The 19,051-nt window shown below is 45.2% G+C and overlaps 1 long non-coding RNA gene across 1 annotated transcript; it reads left to right on the top strand.

Annotated features, from left to right (window-relative positions):
- Positions 1 to 1,778: 1,778 nt before the first annotated feature.
- On the top strand, positions 1,779 to 18,655 carry LOC131830342 (uncharacterized). The gene is made up of 3 exons (XR_009353116.1): positions 1,779 to 1,951; positions 6,499 to 6,639; positions 18,595 to 18,655. It is a non-coding gene; the product is annotated as an uncharacterized LOC131830342 (long non-coding RNA).
- The last annotated feature ends 396 nt before the right edge of the window (positions 18,656 to 19,051 follow it).

Consider the following 19,051-nt stretch of genomic DNA (forward strand, 5'->3'; position numbering starts at 1 on the left):
GTCTGTTTTTATGACAATGTTAGATTGTTTTGATTCTCAAGCTTTGTCATTAGTCTGAAAAGAGCAAGCGCAATGCCTTTAGTGTGGTTCTTCTTTCTCTAGATTGCTCTGGTATTCAGAGTCTTTTGTGGCATCATACAAATTTTTAGATCCTTCTGTTCTCTTTCTGTGAAAAATGTCCTTGGAATTTTGATAGGAATTACAAAGTAGATGGTTTAGGGAAGTATGGACATTTTACCACTATTAATACTTTTCACCCATGAATATGTGATATCTTTCAGTTTATGTGTGTTGCCTTCAGTTTCTTTCCTTACTGTCTTGTAGTTTTCATTTATACAAGATTTTACCTCTTGGTGAAGTGTATTCCTGGGTATTTTATTCTTTTTGATGCAACTTAAGGTGGGATGATCTTCCTAATTTATTTTCTGATGATTCATTATTAGTGTATAGAAATGCAGTAGGTTTTGGGGTAGTAATATTGTATCCTGTCCCTTTACTGAATTTAGCCATAGTTTGAACAAGTTTTCATTGGCTTCTTTGAGGTTTTCCTTATATTCTGTATCATCTGCAAATAGTGACCATTTTACTTTTTTATTTCCAGTTTTGATGCCTTCTGATTATCTTCTTGCATAATTGTTCTGCCTTGGATTTTTAATATTGTGTTCAGTAAAAGTGGCAAGGAAAAAGTGACAGTGTTTCTAACTTCGGCGATCTTAGAGGAAATAGAAATAGCTAAAACTTTTCAGTATGGGATGTGATGTAATCTGTGTGGTTGTCGCATAAGGTCTTTAAAAAAAAAGATTTTATTTATTTATTTGAGAGAGAGAGAGAGAGATCACTAGTAGGCAGAGAGGCAGAGATGGGGAAGCAGGCTCCCTGCTGAGCAGAGAGCTTGATGCAGGGCTCGATCCCAGGACCCTGGGATAATGACCTGAGCTTAAGGCAGAGGCTTTAACCCACTGAGCCACCCAGGTGGCCCATATATGGCCTTTTTGGTGTTGAGGTATGTTCCTGGTCTACATGCTCTGTTGAGAATTTTGATTGCAAACGGATATTAAAGTTTGTCAAATTCTTCCCTGCTTCTCAAGATGATCACATCATTTTTATTCTTTATTTTGTTAATGTCCTATATCACTTTGATCGATGTGTTCCTGTAAACCATCGTTGCATTCCTGCAAGTTCCCACTTGATCATAGTATATGATCATTTCAGCATATTGGTGAACATGGGTTTTTAGTATTTTGTTGGACATTTTTACATCTATAGTTATCAGGGATATTGGACTATAAGATTCTTTTCTTGGGGTGTCCTCGTTTATTTTTGTATCAGGGTAATGTTGGCCTCAGCAAGTGGGTTTAGAAGCTTTCTCTTCTGTTTTTTGGAAAACCGGGCAAAGGACTGGTATGAATCCTTCCCTGAATGGTAGAATTTACCATGAAAGACATCTGGTTCTGGAACGTGGTTTTTTGGGAGGTTTTAAATGGCTGATATGATGAGTACTGGTGTTTTATGTAAGTATTGAATCACTAGAGATGAAACTGTTTCCATATCTTGGTGGTGGGATGGATGAAGGGGAACAAGAGTCATGGGGGCCCAGCACTCAGAGGCTCTATCTGCCACTGCACCTGTGCCATTCCTCTCAGATGCTGGCAGAGGATGAAGGACATGGTGGAAACATGGCAGAGTGGCGGTGGCGGGAAGTTGGGGTCCGAGCGGGGTTATGACACTGATCCGTGGCCCTCCTGTCCCACCCATAGGGTATCAGATTGCCTACTGCCTGGCCAACAGCAACTCCAGCACGTTCACCACAGTGGAGATGGGTGCTATGGTGAGGAAATCCATGGCCACCGAGCTGGACCCAGAGTCAGCATACATCTTCTGGCTGATGATCAAGATGAGGCAGGGCTGGGGGAGCCCCTAGAGGCCACTATCATCACCACTGAGAAGCGAGGTAAGGCCAGAGGCCCAGGTCCATTGTCCTGGTGATGTGGGAAGACAGCTGGGCCCAAGGCTTCCTGGGGCAGGGCTTGCAGGGTAGTGCATCTACATAGCCTGATATTTACCAGATAGGCAGGAATGTCCCTGGAGAGGAGGTTGTGTAACTGGATCAGGGTGGCTCTGAGTCACCATGTTGGAGGGAGGCTCCCTGAAGCCAGGTGCTTTTTCTCTGATGTTCAAGACCACATGATCAGCTGAGCCAGGGGTTCCAAAACAGGTTTCCTACCAAGCAATCCTAGGGAGATGTGTCTTCCTGGATGGCGCTTCTGTTCCAAGCCCTGGTGAAGTGCTTATTGTTCATTGTCTTGGTTTATCCTCAACCAAATTCTGGGGGAAAAAGTGCTGTGAGATCCAGTTCTACAGAAGACATGAAGCACAGACAGATTCGGTCATTTGCCAGGGATACAGCTGTTGAGGCAGTGACGTGGACACCCTCCACAGACACTGGGCTCCCTGTTCCCACAGCAATCTGCTGTGGGTTCCCATCTCAGTGAGCCCCTGATATGCCATCCAGCCTCATCCCTGGATCTGCCTCAGGGGGTTCCCTTCCCAGGGGCACCCCAACTACTATAGGCCCTTTTTATGCCACCTGAACTTGGAGGGACCACAAGGGTTCCAGCTTAGGTCTGAGTCAGGATAGAGCAGGGGCAATCTGGAATGCAGAGCAGGCACTGGACCCCCACTCTAAGGCCGGCAGGAGCCTGCGTGGCTCTCAGGACAGCGTGGTACCTGCCAGTTTCTGTGCTACCACCAGCCCACATGCATAGTTCCCTTAGAGCTCTGGCTTCAGAATGTGTGGCTCAGAGACTGCATCCCTGTTCTCTCCACATCCAGGGAGCAGGCTGTGCTTTGGCCCTGCTGAGGCCACAGGGTAGCACACGGGTGGTAGCTTGACTTGGCCTGTCCCAGGAGTGGTGTTGAGGGGAACATATGGCTCATTTACCACCTGTGCTCTTGAACGGAGAGCCCCATCCATGTCCCAGAGCTATCTCCCTGGACTTTGGAGCAAAATCAAAACAACAAAATGAAAGGATCCAGGATACATTTGGGCCCATTTACCTGCAGAGGTACTCTTGGTCTGTGGCTTGCACATCAATGTCAGAGCAGGGCTTTTACTGGAGCACAGGTAGACTGACAACCAGGCCTATCTGGAAATGTTGCCGCCCTGGGAGAAACACATTTGCTCACTACTCAAGCGTTATTTGTGCTGTTATGCTGAATCCTTCTCTGACCCACCTGCGTACCATGAGAGGCTGAGTGAAATGCAGTGCCTGGAGTGTAGATTATGTTGGCTTCTCTGTACATCTGTCCCTAGGGGTTATTCGGCTGGTGGGAAGGGGGTTAGGGAGCAGGTATTTGGGGCTGACATGCCTTGCTTCCAAAGAGCCCCCTGTGTTTGAGCAGGAGGGCGGGGGGCTGCAGTCTGATCTGGCACCTGGGCCCACGTTGGTTACCACGGTGGTTGGGTTGAGGGGAGCACAGGGCCTGCAGCCAGAGTCTGTGGTTCCTCAACTGCCTGTTGACAGCCTGCACCCAGGGCTTGGGGCACTGGAGCAGAGCCAGAGTCCCAGGGCCCAGGAAGATGCTCATAGGAAAGGACTGGAGCCAGGGAGAGAGGGAGGCAGGCAGGCTCATGCAGCCACGGCAGCCAGCCAGGTCACTGGGGGGCTGAAGCCTGGCTCTGTGCTCTCTGCTGCATTGGAGGGTTGGCATGTCTCAGGGCAAAAAGCACACAGTGGGAAGTCTGCCATCACCACAACCCTGGAGTAGATGGTGTGATGTGGCGTGCACTCAGGCACCTGGGTGCCATGGGTGTGTCTCCTCCTCCTCCTCCTCATTTGAAAGGAGTTTCAAATGTCTAGGTCAGCACCTGGGCGTTGGACAGAGAGCAGCTAACTAGGGTGCGGGAGTTCTTTCTGAGGTGGCTGGCAGGTGGAATGCTGCCCCGTGGCTGAGGTGGGCGGTGGGGGTAGAGACCAAAATAGCCTGCTATGTGCTAAGGCTCAGGTTTTGTGCAAGGGGATTCTTGGAGGCGCCACAAAAGAAGAACCCCATCTGCATGTCTCTGCAGAAACCTTGGTTAGGTGCAAGGAGGGAGAAAGGGTGGGAAGGAGTATATTTGCTCTTTCCACCACTATGCGGGTTACCTTCTTCCAAAGAGATCCATTGAGGACATGGAACACAGAGGCTGAGCGACCTGGTGGACACCAGGAGAGGGTGTGCTGTGCAACAGGGGGAGAAGGGGCTAGACCTGCCTGACCATGGTGGATGCAAAGGGGGCACTGAACAGGTTTGTGGGCCTTGGGCAAGGCGGTGAGCTGCAGGGCTTCGCCATTATCCAGGAAGCCTCCGTAAACGCTGTTGCAAATCCTTTACAACCTCTCTGATTTTCTCCTTGGGAGAAAATTCTAGAAGCAGAAACCTTAGCTCAGAAGACATGAGCGTATTTGGCTTGGAGATACAGAAACTCATGGACACGCCATGCCCTGGCAACAAGGATGCAGGTCTTGCGGCCTCTCTGCTTCCATGTTGATGTCTTGCCTTCTATGTTAGGTGAAAATATATCTCATTAAGTGTGTGTCCACAGGCCTTTTATCCCTACTTTTCCATTAAATGCCTGTGACTATACACGGTGATGTGTCTTGTGGGGTCTTAGTGTCTGATCGTGAAAATTCTCAAACTCAACTGGGTACAGGTTTGCAGAACTCATGGAATAGCTGCATTCAAGCCAATCAAGAATTAGTAAAGGGGAACTGAGAGAGTTGAGGAACATGAGCCTACCTTTGTGACTCTTGTTTGAAATGTTGCTGGTTCTTTAGTGTTTCTTCTTCCAGATTTAGAGAAACTTTATCTGAAAATATCCATGATCTACAGAAATGTGATGAAGTATTTCTGTGTGAACAAATGGGAAAATTTAACTTCTCTCCCTTCCTGAACCCTCCATCATTCAGAAATTCTCAGGGAGAATTCTTTCTTCCAAGGTACTTAGGATTATTAGCACAAGTTCAGCACAAGTGCCTTTTTCCTGTAACAGGACACCGCTAGAAACATTGGTTATTTTACCAAGGGATTGAGTGAAATGTCCAATTTGACAGTAATGTGTATAGACTCAGATAATGACCAGACAATTTTCAGGAATTAAGGGTGACTTTGTGGAGCCCCTTGTCAATAGCGGCTTCACACCTCGATGACACAGTGCTCAGGAGCCTTGCCAGATGAGTAGGGAATGTTACCTGTTGGCAGGTATAAGAACCTCAGGATATTTGGGGGACCTCAAGAAGACGAATCCACCCAAGTCGACAGGTATTGCAGTCAAGTCTAATGGGAGTATTGCGCTTCGCTTTGGCCTGGACACACTACTGAAAGTTCACTCTAGAGATTCCTCATGAGAAGTTCCAGCACAGCAGGGTTTCAAAATCTGTATGGAACAGTCCGTCACTATGCCTGCCAGGCTTAGAATAGATGCTAAGAAACCAAGTGTGCTTGCGGCTGCCTCCTTGCATCTAAGAAACCGTCCCAAATCTGTTAAACTGAAAGCCATCACCCATGTGGACTGGCACCCGCTGCCACCACCGCCAGGCGTTTATGTGCCTCACAATGGGTCCCATGAAGCTCTGAATCTGTTTAGTTGATAATCAGGTTTGGGGACCTCTTTGTAGGGTGGCAGTGTTTTCAGATTGGGAAAATCCTATCAGAACTATACCCAAAATCATCCCAGAATCCTCTAGAAGCTGGTTGTTGGAGGGCTTGTCCTTTAGGTCAGTAGCATAGTCTCTGGTTAGGAGTGAAGCAACTTCGATCTCCAAGGTATAGGTTATATTCATATTGGGTGGTGATTAGTTGTTGGTTTCTTATTTCTTTTTTTGAGTTCCAGGGTCCATGAGAGGCATGTCTTAGAAAGGAAGACCAGAGGCTCATTTCAGCCAAATAGAGTTGTGAGGAAAGAAAGAAAGCAAGACTAACAGAGTCACTCACATAGAGTAGAAAAGACATTGAGAAGGTAGAGTATATGCATATCTCCAATGGGAGTTCCGTGTCATTGAAGTTACAGGGTAGAGGAATGAGAATGCATGTCAAAGGTGAATGAAGATTCAAGGAGAAGTAAGCAACCCTAGGACGGTCATGCAAAATGCAGTTGAAATAGGGTTTATGCAGATCTTCTGTTCGGTTTATGGGAGCAGCAGAAACTTTATTTAGACTCCTGTCACTAGTTGCACATGGTGATTGACCTCTGGGCCATTTCCTGGCCCACATCCTCCTGCTTGGGTCTGGCAAAGATATCGTGGAACTCCCAGTAGCCAGCTGACCGTGCATGTATCATTTGAAGGTCTGCCAGCAGCAATGCTAAATCTTTAAATTTCGGGATTCTGTGGTTTTTGGCCTCTTTGAGTTTGTGCTCTCTGCTGGAAGGGAGGGGCATGCTTTCAGTTTTGTGTGACATTGTGTCTTCCCAAGTGCAGTTCCTGAGACCTCAACTAAAAGCTCTCCCTGTTTTTACAGGTGGTGCTTCGAAACTAAGGTGACTGGACCTCGTTGGCAGCATCCAACGCGTCTGGCCTCTGTCTCTTCAGTGCAGATTCAAGTGCAAAATATACAGGAATGTGACCTCTGTCATCTCCCTGGTGGATGTATATCACAGTTGTAAGTTGTCATGGTTCTGAACCTCCTGCCAGGGTTGAGGTTTAGGCCTTGACTGGGGTATCTTTTTTGCCAGCTTCTGTCTCTCTTCTGGAGGGAAAAATACCCCTTGTCAATTAACTTGGAGAGGTACCCTGAACCAGAATGTTTAGAGTTGGCTGCTTGTGGAAGATGACTTAGTTGCACATGTGGAGAAGGTTCTGCAAGTCCCTGCCCCACAAAATACTTCTGAGCTCCAGGTTGCCTCTGGTAGCAGAATCCTGAGTTATTGCAACCTGACCTTGAATAGACATTCTCTCGACGATCAACTATCTGCCCACACTTGCTTCATTGGGCCATACATCTAGAGCAAAGAATCCTGGGCATCTTTACAAATGGATGTCTGAGTGGACTTCCGCACACATTCTCTCTCTCTCTCTCTCTCTATCTCTATCTATATGTTTCTTTTTGTGGGCGGAGTGGGAGTTGCAGAGGATGAGCGAGACACTTCAGCAGGCTCCACATGCCTTCCATAGCCTGACACGGGCTCAATCCCATAATCCTGATGTCATTACCTGAGCCAAAGCCAAAAGTTGGTCCCTTAACTGAAAGAACTTGGACAATCCTGGATAGTCTTTGTGTTTATGGAAGGGACCGTAAGAACCCCCTTCTGTTCTAAAATCTACCGAATCAGGGAGTATTTCCATGTCTGCAGTGGTCATACACCCTCTCAGGCCCAGAGATACATAGCTGTTCTTGGTGGTGGAGAAAAGCCCTTGGCTCCCATGTTCTCATAGTCGGGGAGCAAGCCCTCACTGCCTGATGCTGAACTGTCGAGGTTTTCCTGCCCTGATCCCAACAGGTCTTCCAGAAGAGCTTCTTTGTAAAAGATGAAATTAATTTGACATCCCCCTGGTGGCACAGTTGAGTAAGCATCTTCCCTTGGCTGAGGTAGGATCCCTGAATGCTGGATATCAAGCCCTGTATTGGGCACCCTTCTACTTTTTCCTCGCTGCCCGACCCCGACTGTTTTGTACCCTCTCTAGCTCTGTCGTTCTACAATAAGTGAAGTAAATAGAAATATTTCTAACCATGTAATTAATTTGTAAATCCTTTGTACTTTGTAAGGACAATATTAGTAGAATTAAGGACACATGAGAGGTAGATCACAAACCATGTGTTTGTTGAATCTTGTGGCCATTCATCCTTGCACGATATACATACATCGATAGGTTAAGGTTTTCTTGAACATACATCGAGGGTGCACTTGAGATAGCTTTGCTGGCAGGAGGTGATTTTATTAAAGCACAGGGATACGACCCTTGGGTAGAAAGGGCTGCTTGCTGGGGTCGTGACAGGAGGCTGACTCTCTGGGACGGCATTGGGGGAGGTCAAGCAAAAGGGAGGTTTTGCAAGAACTGGCAGGAGGACAGAGGACACCCAGGACACGGGAGGCTTTGCTATTGTTAAGGGAAGGTGGGTTTTCCTGCTAGGAAGGCATGAATTGAAAGATGCTGGGGAGCTTCCTGGAGTAATGTTAACTTCCTCGTCTCACAGGTCCTTCTCAAGGGACTGCAGGTTTGAAAAGAAACTCTCCTATGGACATTTCCTTCGGCCTCAGCCTCCCTCAGTGTCATGGAGGGGAGGGAGATGTCAGGGCTTCAGGAAACAGAGATCAGGGCTTCAGGAAACTGAGATCCGGGCCTCTGGCAGGTCGCTAGCCTCTCATTAAACGAGCCTCTTCCTGTAGAATCATGAGGACTTTTACAAAATGAGGGAGACTCCAGTCTTGCTGCGTTTTGATCTCCATCTGTGGAGAATCTGTTTTTTCCTTTCCTCAGCTTCAGGGCAGTCAGAGCACCTGAGGGATGTCCCCCGTATCACAGGTTGGGGGGCGGTGTGGTGTGCCAGCTCCTGCTTGGTGCTCAGCTAGCTTTCTCCTCCCTCCTCATGTGCCCCTGACCAGTGCAGAGCCTTGCGTGGTTAAGGTTGTTGAAGGAAGACAGTGTCATCTTCTGTAACTTCTTGCTGCTGAATAGGGGCATAGAGCTGTCCCTCCATATGGGTCGTTGCTGGTCAGGTGGGGAAGACCCAGCTGGGGGAGGCCTCTGCTTTCAGAGTCGTAAAAGGAAGAGGCCGCTGAGTACAGGGGAAAACTTGTGACTGGATCTTCCTGAGCAGAAAGGACCATCTGTCCTCTGGAAGTTACTGCAGTGAAGGGTTCCTGGCACCACCTGCAGAGATGGGGCAGCGGGTGGGAAACAACACATCGGGGTTAGAAGAAGGAAGAGACGGAGAATCCCCATGAAGAGTCCTCTGATAGTGGGTGAGAACCCTACCCCAGTCCAGGAGTTGAGCCAGTCCTTAAGGAGAGGAATACTTGGAAGTGGGGATTTGAGCAGTGGTGTCTGCTAGGAACCCAGAGTTCTCTTTGAGATCATGGGGAATGTATGCACAGCATTGTGTCTTTCGATGGGCACAGGCTCCACCATGTGCAGCAGTTAGCCACCTCTGAAGCCTTTGTGTTCTGTAGAACTGCTTTATGCGTTGGGATCATTCCCATATTTCACCGAGAAATCCTGTTTGGGGTGACACGGTGGGCCTTGACTGTGTACTCAGTAAGGACTTTCCCATGCCCCACGACATCCTCCATTCCCAAGGAGGGGAAATGATGGATGCTAGGTGGCCATGTTAGTGGAACAGAGCACCTGTGCACCGTTGCTTAAAATGGGGAAGGTCAGCTGGGTCGGTGATGGTTTTCATGATGCGCCCGTGCATTTGGCCCAGGCCAAATGTCTGCTGGCCTCTGGAGCTTGGGGAAGCCATGGGCCCAGGTTAGAGCTTCATGGCCATTGCATCCCAGCTAGGGGCCCTTATCGAATCCCGTCCCCTTGAACCGCAGTCAGGCTTTCAAGGGCTCCTTGGGTTGGGAGGGCCATTCTGTGAAAGTGCAAGCATTTCAGGCCCATATCGGGTTGGCGGGTTCTGGCTTGGGAAGAAGAGCCTTTTCTGTCAATTGCTTCAGGGCGGACGAGGACGAGGAAGGCCTGTCGGAGTCCGGATAAATGCTTGCATGATTTGTTGCCAATGAGAACCAACAGGTGGGCACTAGGATCTCTGCTTTCAGGCAGACATGTTTGCTGACAGGCTTTGGTCTCAGCAGTCCGAGTTTGACTGATGTTAGCACTCCTGGTTCTTCTTACCACCTTTCCTTGAAACTGTTGCCGTTGCTAAAGCACCTGTCCTCCGCATTTTTGTAGGGCCATCTGCAGTGTGGTGGACTTCAGAACCTTTCCAGAGTTAGGAGCCATGGGCGTAGAGCAGTCGGGTCCAGGCCTAAGGATCGCTGGGTTTCCAGTTGGGCTGGTTTCGGGTGTTAGTTCAGGCATATCTGGAAGTGTAAGGTGGTACTTGGTAATATCATGGGCCTGCTGTCATGGTTTGGTGGCCTTTGTTCTCTGGGACACTCTGGAGCTGATGCCAGGTCCTTTAGAGTCAGGGGCTATCCCTGCATGAATTGGGAGTTTCCTTTTCCCATGAGGGCAGTTGGATGCTTAGCTAAAGCCTTTGTTTTGCCAGTGTACCTGAATAGGGGTGGCTTCTTGGATCAGTAGGACTGGGAGGGAAGAAACCATTGCTAGAAGCCCTTTTGCCTGGAGGTCCTGCCGGAAGATCCTCATTAGTAGGAGTCGCCGGTGAGTGGGAGAAAACTTGTCCAGGAGATAAGGGCACCCCAAGTGCACCCTGCACTCCAGGTAGAGACCGAGGTCCTTCATTGTCCCCATAAGTCTCCAGAGAACCCTGTGGAGTAGTGTGTGTTCTCTGGCATGAGGGAAAGAGTTCCTCATCCCAGCCCCATCCAGCTGGTCAAGGTGCTCGTTGAGTTCCACAGTCGTGGAGGAATCAATCGCATGGTCCAGTTGCTGAATGAACCCTGAGCCCTTGGGTTCCCGTTGTTATGCCTGCAGAATAAGGAGCAAGGGGACTGCCCACCCACGAGCGATTGTGGCCATGTTTCTGAGGGTGACCTCAAGTTGTCTAGCTTATTTAAGCAACACATTTGGAAAGGCCACCCAAATTAGACGGGAACGTGCACAAATGTGGGTTCTTAAAACCAACTTTTCCTCTTCAAAAGAACACTCCTTTCCAGAGATAGCCAACTCAGGGCACATGTCCTTGGAAAGCACCCTGGAATCGACTCGAGGGGCAGCAACCCTACCCCTGCTGGGTTACCCGAGGGTGCTGCCCCAGAACTGCCCCCGTCGCTTCCACACACAGGACCGTGACCAATGCTGGGCTCAACACTGGCAGCGGCCCCACAAAACGGGCCCCGCTCAGCCTGTGTGTTTGGCAGCAGCAAGAGGTGTAGCGATGAGAAGCTGTCCCTCATCTGAACTCCAACTCGGGAGCACCCAGAACCACGCCCAAGGAACTGGGGCCCCAAGCACCATTGTGCACCTCCGGGAAAACTTGGGCCTCAGGGATGGCAATGCTTGACATCTAGGACATACCGAAATGGGACCAACATTCCTTCGGAAGCACGTTAAAGCATGGCACGTTTGACTGTGCCTGAGCCCTCCAAGTCAAAAGGTCCCAGGAAGCATTTTCTGAGCCCTGAATAGTCAATGTGATTATTCTGAAACTCACATTTTGTTAGCTGCTTTTGTATTTGTTGTGTATGTAATAACGTGCGGCTGGAGCTTTGACAATTCTCTAGGGCCTTCATTGCTCAGTTAACTCCTTTGTGCAGGGGAAGAGGGGAGAGGCTGTACTAGCTAGGCACCAAGGCCCTTTCCTGGCTCTGACATTCCCCAGGCCCTCAGTTATTATTTATTATGTATTCATTTGTTATTTGTTATGTATAAGCATGACAGTATCCTGAAGGCATCGAAGGCTGTGTGATGGTGGAAGTTCTGGGACAAATTTGAGAAGAGCGAGGTGAGCTGGAGCTGAGAGGGGTGGGCACCCAGGCTACACAGGAAATGTCACTTCTTTGGAGAGTCTGTGAGGGCATGGTCAGGATGAAAGGCTCACCAGCCATAGGGAAGGAAATTCTGTCATTACCCCTCCCTGAACACCCGCTCCTCCCCATATTTTCCATTCCCCATTTGCCATTGTTGATGGCATCTAGAAAGATGCAGAGGTTCCTGCTCTCCTGGCCTTATAGACCTATAGGATGGTAGTACAGGCACAAGGTTATCTGTTTTGGTCTTATTTGAAAATGAAAAAAAAGAAAAAAAAGAAAAAAAAAAAAACAACGTGAGCCTGAGAAGGTGACTGACCAAGATCATGCAGTTTGTTGGTGGCAGAACCATGGTTAAAAGTCAGGTCTGCAAATTCCCAGGCCATGGCTCATTTTGTCACTATTAATTAAATCAAAGATAGTTTCTTATTAAAAGACCTTTTGAAAGTTGTAAGAAACAAATATTAAACATTTATTTTTTATCTTGCCTTAAACACTCGCATCTCTTTTTTCCAGAGGTTGCTTGGATTTTCTAACCTCAGGGGATTAATAGTGTTCACAGGAAAACAGATGAACAGCGTGGCTTGAGATTTTTAATTTTTAATTTTTCCCACATCAGTTCTGAAAAAGCCATAGTGTTTCCTCCTTTAGGTTACTGTTAAATGTTCAACTCATCTTTTCATGTTTTTAATTTTTCTCTGTCACAGAACCTAAATTGGTAATAAGTCAATAAGAAACAAATGTTTACATTCACTCAGTGAAAAGTATCATGTGTAAGCCCAACATCTATCAGAGCCACACATGGACATGTAAGTATCTTGTATGTGGAGCTGTGTAGGCAGGTAAATCCAGGAACTGCAAGGCAGGCCAAGTCTCTTCTAATTTCCTTCTTCCTTCCTTCTTCCTCAGCTGTCCCTCCTCCACTAAGAGCAGAAAATGAACAGATCCCAGGTGAGCTTTTTGTTTATTTCCACTTTGTTTTAAAATGAGTATTTTAAAATTTGAAAGGATTCATATTTTAAAAACAAACAAACAAAAAAAAATATATATATATATAGGGGCTCCTGGGTGGTTCAGTGGGTTACAGCCCCTGCCTTTGGCTCAGGTGATGATCCAGGATCCTGGGATCGAGCCCCAGATCGGACTCTCTGCTCAGCAGGGAGCCTGCTTCCCTCTCTCTCTGTGCCTGCCTCTCTGCCTACTTGAGACCTCTGTCTGTCAAATAAATAAATAAAATCTTAAAAAAAAAACCCGAAAAGATAGAAATAGGCAAGAATTATTTGAAGAGAAGTATATCAAGCAAATTCAAAAAACAGTTAGTAGAATGAGAAGCAGGACTCTGAATTTCACAGAGTTGTGCAAGTTGTAAAACTTCCTTTGATTTTTCTAATAACAACACTGAAATTGCCTATAATCATTTCTGATAGACACAGCATTGTGCTAGAAGTGTATGGATGCTTTTCAGGGGACCGAACTATGAGGTCTGAGTGGATAGCTCTCTCATGGTCCTGCTTGATCCAGGAATAGGACTTTGAAGATCTGGTGGAATGGAGGGACCACGCGTCCTCCAGATGACTCTCCCTAAGTGTTTGTGTCCGCTTGTTCACATCTCTAGCTTGAATAGCCAACTGTTCTGGCTTTGGTTTCTGCATTTTTCATTCATATTTCAACTTCATGAATGCATTCTTGCTTCTTTGCCATTCAGCTGAGTCAGCTCTGGAAAAGGCTACCAAATTGTAGTCAAATCCAGTTTTTGGATTTGTCTTACTTGACATAACCTGCAGCATAACCCTCAGTCTTTGTTGTTTCTTACACCTGCCTGCTAGCTTTCCTTTCTTAACTCTGATACATCTCCTTACTGTTCCTCACAAAGTTGTCTTTCCCTTTTGCCCCAGACGTTGCCTCTCTTTGGGTTTGTTGCCCAACCATCCTTGGCTCACTGCTTTTCTTCAGTCTGTGTTTTTTCCTGACTGGTCTTCTCTCTCTCTCTCTGTCTTTTTAATAAAATACTTTTGAATTAGTAATAACATGGTTAAAGGTTAAGTGATGTTCCCTCTAGGAAGGGTGACATTTTTCATCTCAACTGAGACACTTCCAGCGAGAATGAAAGAGGTTCCGTAAAGTTATGATGGGACATTTGGCTATATTGGGACAGTCCCAGACAAACTGGAGTTATGGTCTTCCTGCTGTAGATCTCTGTTTGTCTTGTTTGTCCTACCAGTGCTGCTTTTTTCAGGTAAAAGATACTCTTGTATGCCCCCTACTTTTATTTTGAAGGGAATCCATAATCTTTAGGGCTTTCCGAACTTAGATGCAGCTGTATACCACTGGCATCCTGTTAAAATGCAGATGTTGATTTAGTGGATCTGGTGGGGGCCCTGAGTTTTGCATTTCTAAAAAGCTCCCAGGTGAAGCGGACTCTGCTGCTCAGGGAGCCACACTTTGAGTAAGGAGTCTATACACGATTTTCTGTTCTTTCTTTGCTTTTTTGTCACTTCTTAAAAGCCTGTGCCAGACATCTGTATCTAAACAGAACATGGATTGTTTCTTTGTTATAGCTGCACAGTAATTCAAGATTGGACATTCCATAGTTAGTTTACTGGTTATTATTAGTTATGCACTATTTCAAACCTTTTGCTATTACAAACCATGTTCTAGTGAATGGCCTTGTACATATAGGTTATTTCTATCCGATAAATTCCTAGAAGTGCGCTGCCAGGTCAACGGGTGCATCGAATTGATAACTCGATCATTCAGGATTGTGGTACCATTTTCTGTCACTCCCATGGACACCACATCCGTGCTTGTTTGTCCACAGCTTCTCCCATAGAACATGTGGTTCAACTTCTGGAATTTTGGCAGTGGAAAGAGAAACATGGTATTTTATGAAGTTTATCTCTGCAAGCTTCTTATCTATGAGTGAGGTTAAGTATTTCTTCATGTATCTGAAAGGTGTATTTACGTTTATGTGAACCCTCTGTTCATATCTTTTGCCCATTTTGCTCTTAGGTTTGTGGCTTTTTTTGTTTTTCTTCTTCTTCAGTGTCTAGCTCTTTATATATTAGGGATACTAGTGCTTGTCCATTATATGGGTTGTAAACTATTATTTTATGGGATGTGATTTGTCTTTTGATAGTTGACCCTGGTGTTTTCTCCCCCATGCAGGTATTCTGTTTCAGAATGCCACCTTTCACATTGTCGTTTCTTTATGCTCCCCTTGGCTGTGACAATTTCTCAGACTTCCCTTGTTTTTGATAACCTGGGCAGTTTTGAGGAGTACAGTTAGGTGTTTTGTAGAATGTCCCTCAATTAGGAATTGTCTGCTGTTGTTTTCATGATTAGACTGAGGTTATGGGTTTCTTGGAGGAAGACCACACAGATGAAATGTCCTTTGGTCTTACCATACCAAGGGTTAGTGCTCTGGACATGACTTATTACTTTGTTTTCTCTGTCCTCATACTGTACTCCTTGGAAGGAAGTGGGCAATTACACTTTACCACTTACAATATACCTCCTTCCTGATGGAGTAGCTATACAATTATGTACATAAATTATCAGGAATTCTGCATAGCAGATTTTTCTTTTCTCTCCTATTTACTAATCCATTTATATCAGCATGAATTCATGGCTAGTTATTTTATATTTTGGTTCTAGTACAATGATACCTTGTTCCTTTGGTTGCTCAAGTTGTTCCAGGTTGGTTAGTAAAAGGATCTTCTAGTGGCACCTGGGTGACTGAGTTGGTAGAGTGTCCGACTCTTGATTTTAGCTCAGGTCATGATCTCAGGGTCCTGGGATCCAGCCCCACCTTGGGCTCTTTGCTGAGTGTGGGACCTGCTTGAAATTCTCTCACTCAGGGTGCCTGGGTGGCTCGGTGGCTCTGTCAAATAAATAAATAAATAAATATTCTCTCTCTCTCCCCGTGCTCCTCCCTGCTGCTTATGCTTTCTCTCCTTTTCCTACTTTCTCAAAAACAAGTAAGTAAATTTTTTAAAAAGCACCTTCTCTCGGTTCTTGTGTCTATTGACATACCCTGTTTTTTTTTTTTAAGATTTTATTTATTTAACAGACAGAGATCACAAGTAGGTAGAGAGTCAGGCAGAGAGAGGAGGAAGCAGGCTCCCCACTGAGCAGAGAGCCCGATGTGGATCTCGATCCTAGGACCCTGGTATCATGACCTGAGCCGAAGGCAGAGGCTTTAACCCACTGAGCCACCCAGGTGCTCCTGACATACCCTGTTATTGCTTGAATATTTCTACCTTACTCTGTGGCAGTAGATTTTCCAGGTGCATCTTATGTCTTTCCTGCCCTAGAATTAGCCATTTTTTCCCCCTAAGTAGTTCTGGTTCTTTTCATTTGAGCATAGTATGAGAAACCAAGATTGGGGGACTAGGTGTTTCTGTTGTGACTGTTAAGTCATTGCTCAAAGACCCTCTCAGCTAACTGAACAGGGAATATGTGTATACTCACTCATGTATATACACATGTCTATAAATATTTTAGTGTGTAACCATCTGTATCTATAGTAAGCTAAGTATTCACACTTGTCTCCTGTTGTAAGCATTACCAGATGGAACCTTCTAACCTTCTCTCCTTGCTTGTCTGTAATCTCCTGCACTAACAGTGAGAATCCAGCTAACATCTGAATTTCATTTATTTGATAGTTCAATTCCAGAATACACATACATGATTTCAGAGTTGCATACATGATTTCAGAGTGGTTAACCCATGGATGCTTGATTCTCCCAGTTTGGGACCATTTGAATTAAGGTGCTAGAAATATTCACATGTAGGTTTTAAAACATAAGTTTTCAAAAACATAGGGTGTGAAATTGCTGTGTTGGTTATGTATGTATGTTTAGCTTCGCAAGAAATTGGCAAACTATTTCTACAAAGTTGCCGTATCAGTTTTTGTTCCTACCAACTATGAATCAGAATCTTGTTGTTCTTATTCTGGACTTGAAATTGGCACTGTAATTATTTTTGATGTAACCATTTCAATACCTGTGTCATGTTGTCTGCATATTCCCACTGAGGTGATGTGGAGCATCTATCTGTTCGTGTATTAATTTGCTATCCTTATATCTTTGGTGAAGAGTTTGTTCAAATCTTTTGCATATTTTTCATTTGGTCATTTGTTTTATTATTATTGAAGCTTTAAGAGCTCTTTTGTGATGTTGGACACAAAGCCTTTATTAGATATCTGTGTTCCAAATATTTTCTCCCTGTCTGTGCCTTATCCTTTCATTTTCTTAAAAATGTCTTTCACAGAGCAGAAGACTTTATTTTTAATAATATCCAACGCATGCTTTTCCCCGTGGAATATGCTTTTGCTGTTGAATCTAAAAACCCATCACCCAAACCAGGGTCCTAGAGATTTTTCTCCTGTATTCTTAATTCTTGTATTTTTACATTTAGATCTCTGATTCATTTTTAGTTAATACTTGTGTAAGGTCTGTGTCTAGTTTCATTTCTTTTGCATGAGTGTTCGGTTGTTCGAGCACCATTTGTTGAAAGACTATCTTTTCTCCTTTTATTCCCTTTGTGCCTTTGTCAAAAAAATGTTTGACTTTATTTTGGTAGATCTATCCATGGTCCCTGTAATCTGTTCTGTTGATCTGTGTGTCTCTCTCAGCACTAACACACTATCTCGGTGGCTAGTAGCTTTATAGTAAGTCTCAAGACCAGGTGAGGTGAATTCTCATTTTTCTTCCACATTGTGTTGGCTATTCTATTTTTTAAACTATTTTAAAAGATGTTATTTATTTGTCAAAGAGAGAGAACAAACAGGGGATGTCACAGGCAGAGAGAGGAGAGGGAGAAGCAGGCTCCCCTCTGAGCAAGGAGCCTGAATCCGGGACTTCATCCCAGGACTCTGGGATCATGACCTGAGCTGAAGGCAAATGCTCAACCACCTGAGCCACCCAGCTGTCCAGTGTGTTGGTTCTTCTAGATCTTTTGCCTTTCTATGTACACTTCAGAATCTTCTTGTCATTATCTGCAAAATAACTGTGAGGTTTTATTTGGATTTCATTGAATTTATCGATTAAGTTGGAAAGAATTAACGTCTTAACCATATTGAGTCTTGCTTCCGATGAATACGAGCTCTCTCTCCATTTATTTAGATCTTTGATTTCTTCCATCAGTTTTGTCTTCCTGTATATATGTATTGTGTTAGGTTTTATACTTGAGTACCCTTTTTAGGGGTGTATTGTAAATGGTATTTTTTTCATTTGAAAATTTGGAATTCAATTCTTTATTCAGATATAGGAAAATAGTTGAGTTTTTTATATTGACCTTGTATCCTATGATGTTTTGGTATTTCCTTATTACTTCCAATAGATTATTTTTTCTTTTTACAAGATATTTGAGATTTTTCTACATAGACAATAATGTAGACTTCAGTTAGAGTTTTGTTTTTCCTTTTCAATGGTATACCCTCGTTGTCTCATGCCTTCTTTCCACCCACCTTCCCTCTAGTAATCTACCAGTTTGTTTTCTATATTTGTGAGTCTCTTTTTTGGGGTCTCTTTTATGCTTTGTTTTGTTTCTTAAATTTCACATATGATTGAAATCATAGGATATTTTTCTTTCTTTGTCCTATTTCATTTAGTATTATACCCTCTAGATTTATCCATGTTGTTGCAAATGCTAAGATTTCTTTCTTTTCTCTGGCCAAGTACTAGTCTCTTAGATATATATATATATATATATATCTTTATATACACCACGTCATTTTTATCCACTCATCTATTGACGGGCTCTTCCATATCTTGCCTACTGTAAATAGTGCTGCAATATAAACGTATCTTTTCAAATGTTTTCATTTTCTTTGAGTAAACACCCAGTAATGGAATTACTGGAACATATGACAGTTCTATTTTTAAATTTTTGAGGAACCCCCACATTGTTTTCCATAATGGCTGCACCAGTTTTCATCCCCACCATCAGTACACAAGGTTTCTTTTTCTTCACATTATCACCAACTCTTGTTCTTTCTTGTTCTTTTTCTGCAGGCAGAGTCCCAGGCTGGCAGGAGAAGTGGGCGTGGTCACTGGGACAGCCCTCCGAAATGGGTCATGTGGGGGAAGTGAAGGGTTCCTCACATCATAGCAGCACGCAGGCCATAACGTAGGCGGATTTTTCTGGACCCATCAGACAACTTGTGCAAGACGTGAGGACGAGTGAAATGCGCTGCCTGGAATGGAGGTTGTGTTGTCTTCTAGGGCTTCTGTCCCCAGGAAATATTCAGGCTGGTGGGGTGGGGGCTAAGGGGCAGGTTATTTGGGGCTGATGTGCCTTGCTTCTGAGGTGACCCTGTGTTTGAGCAGGAAGGCGGGGGCTGCAGTTCGATCTGGCACCTGGGCCCACGTTGGTTACCACAGTGGTTGGGTTGAGGGGACCACAGGGCCGGCCGGCTGGATTCTGCAGCCCCTCAACTGCCTTTTGATGGCCTGTACCCAGGGCCCGTGG

The sequence above is a fragment of the Mustela lutreola genome, chromosome 4 (assembly GCF_030435805.1).
Source record: "Mustela lutreola isolate mMusLut2 chromosome 4, mMusLut2.pri, whole genome shotgun sequence".
NCBI lineage: Eukaryota > Metazoa > Chordata > Mammalia > Carnivora > Mustelidae > Mustela > Mustela lutreola.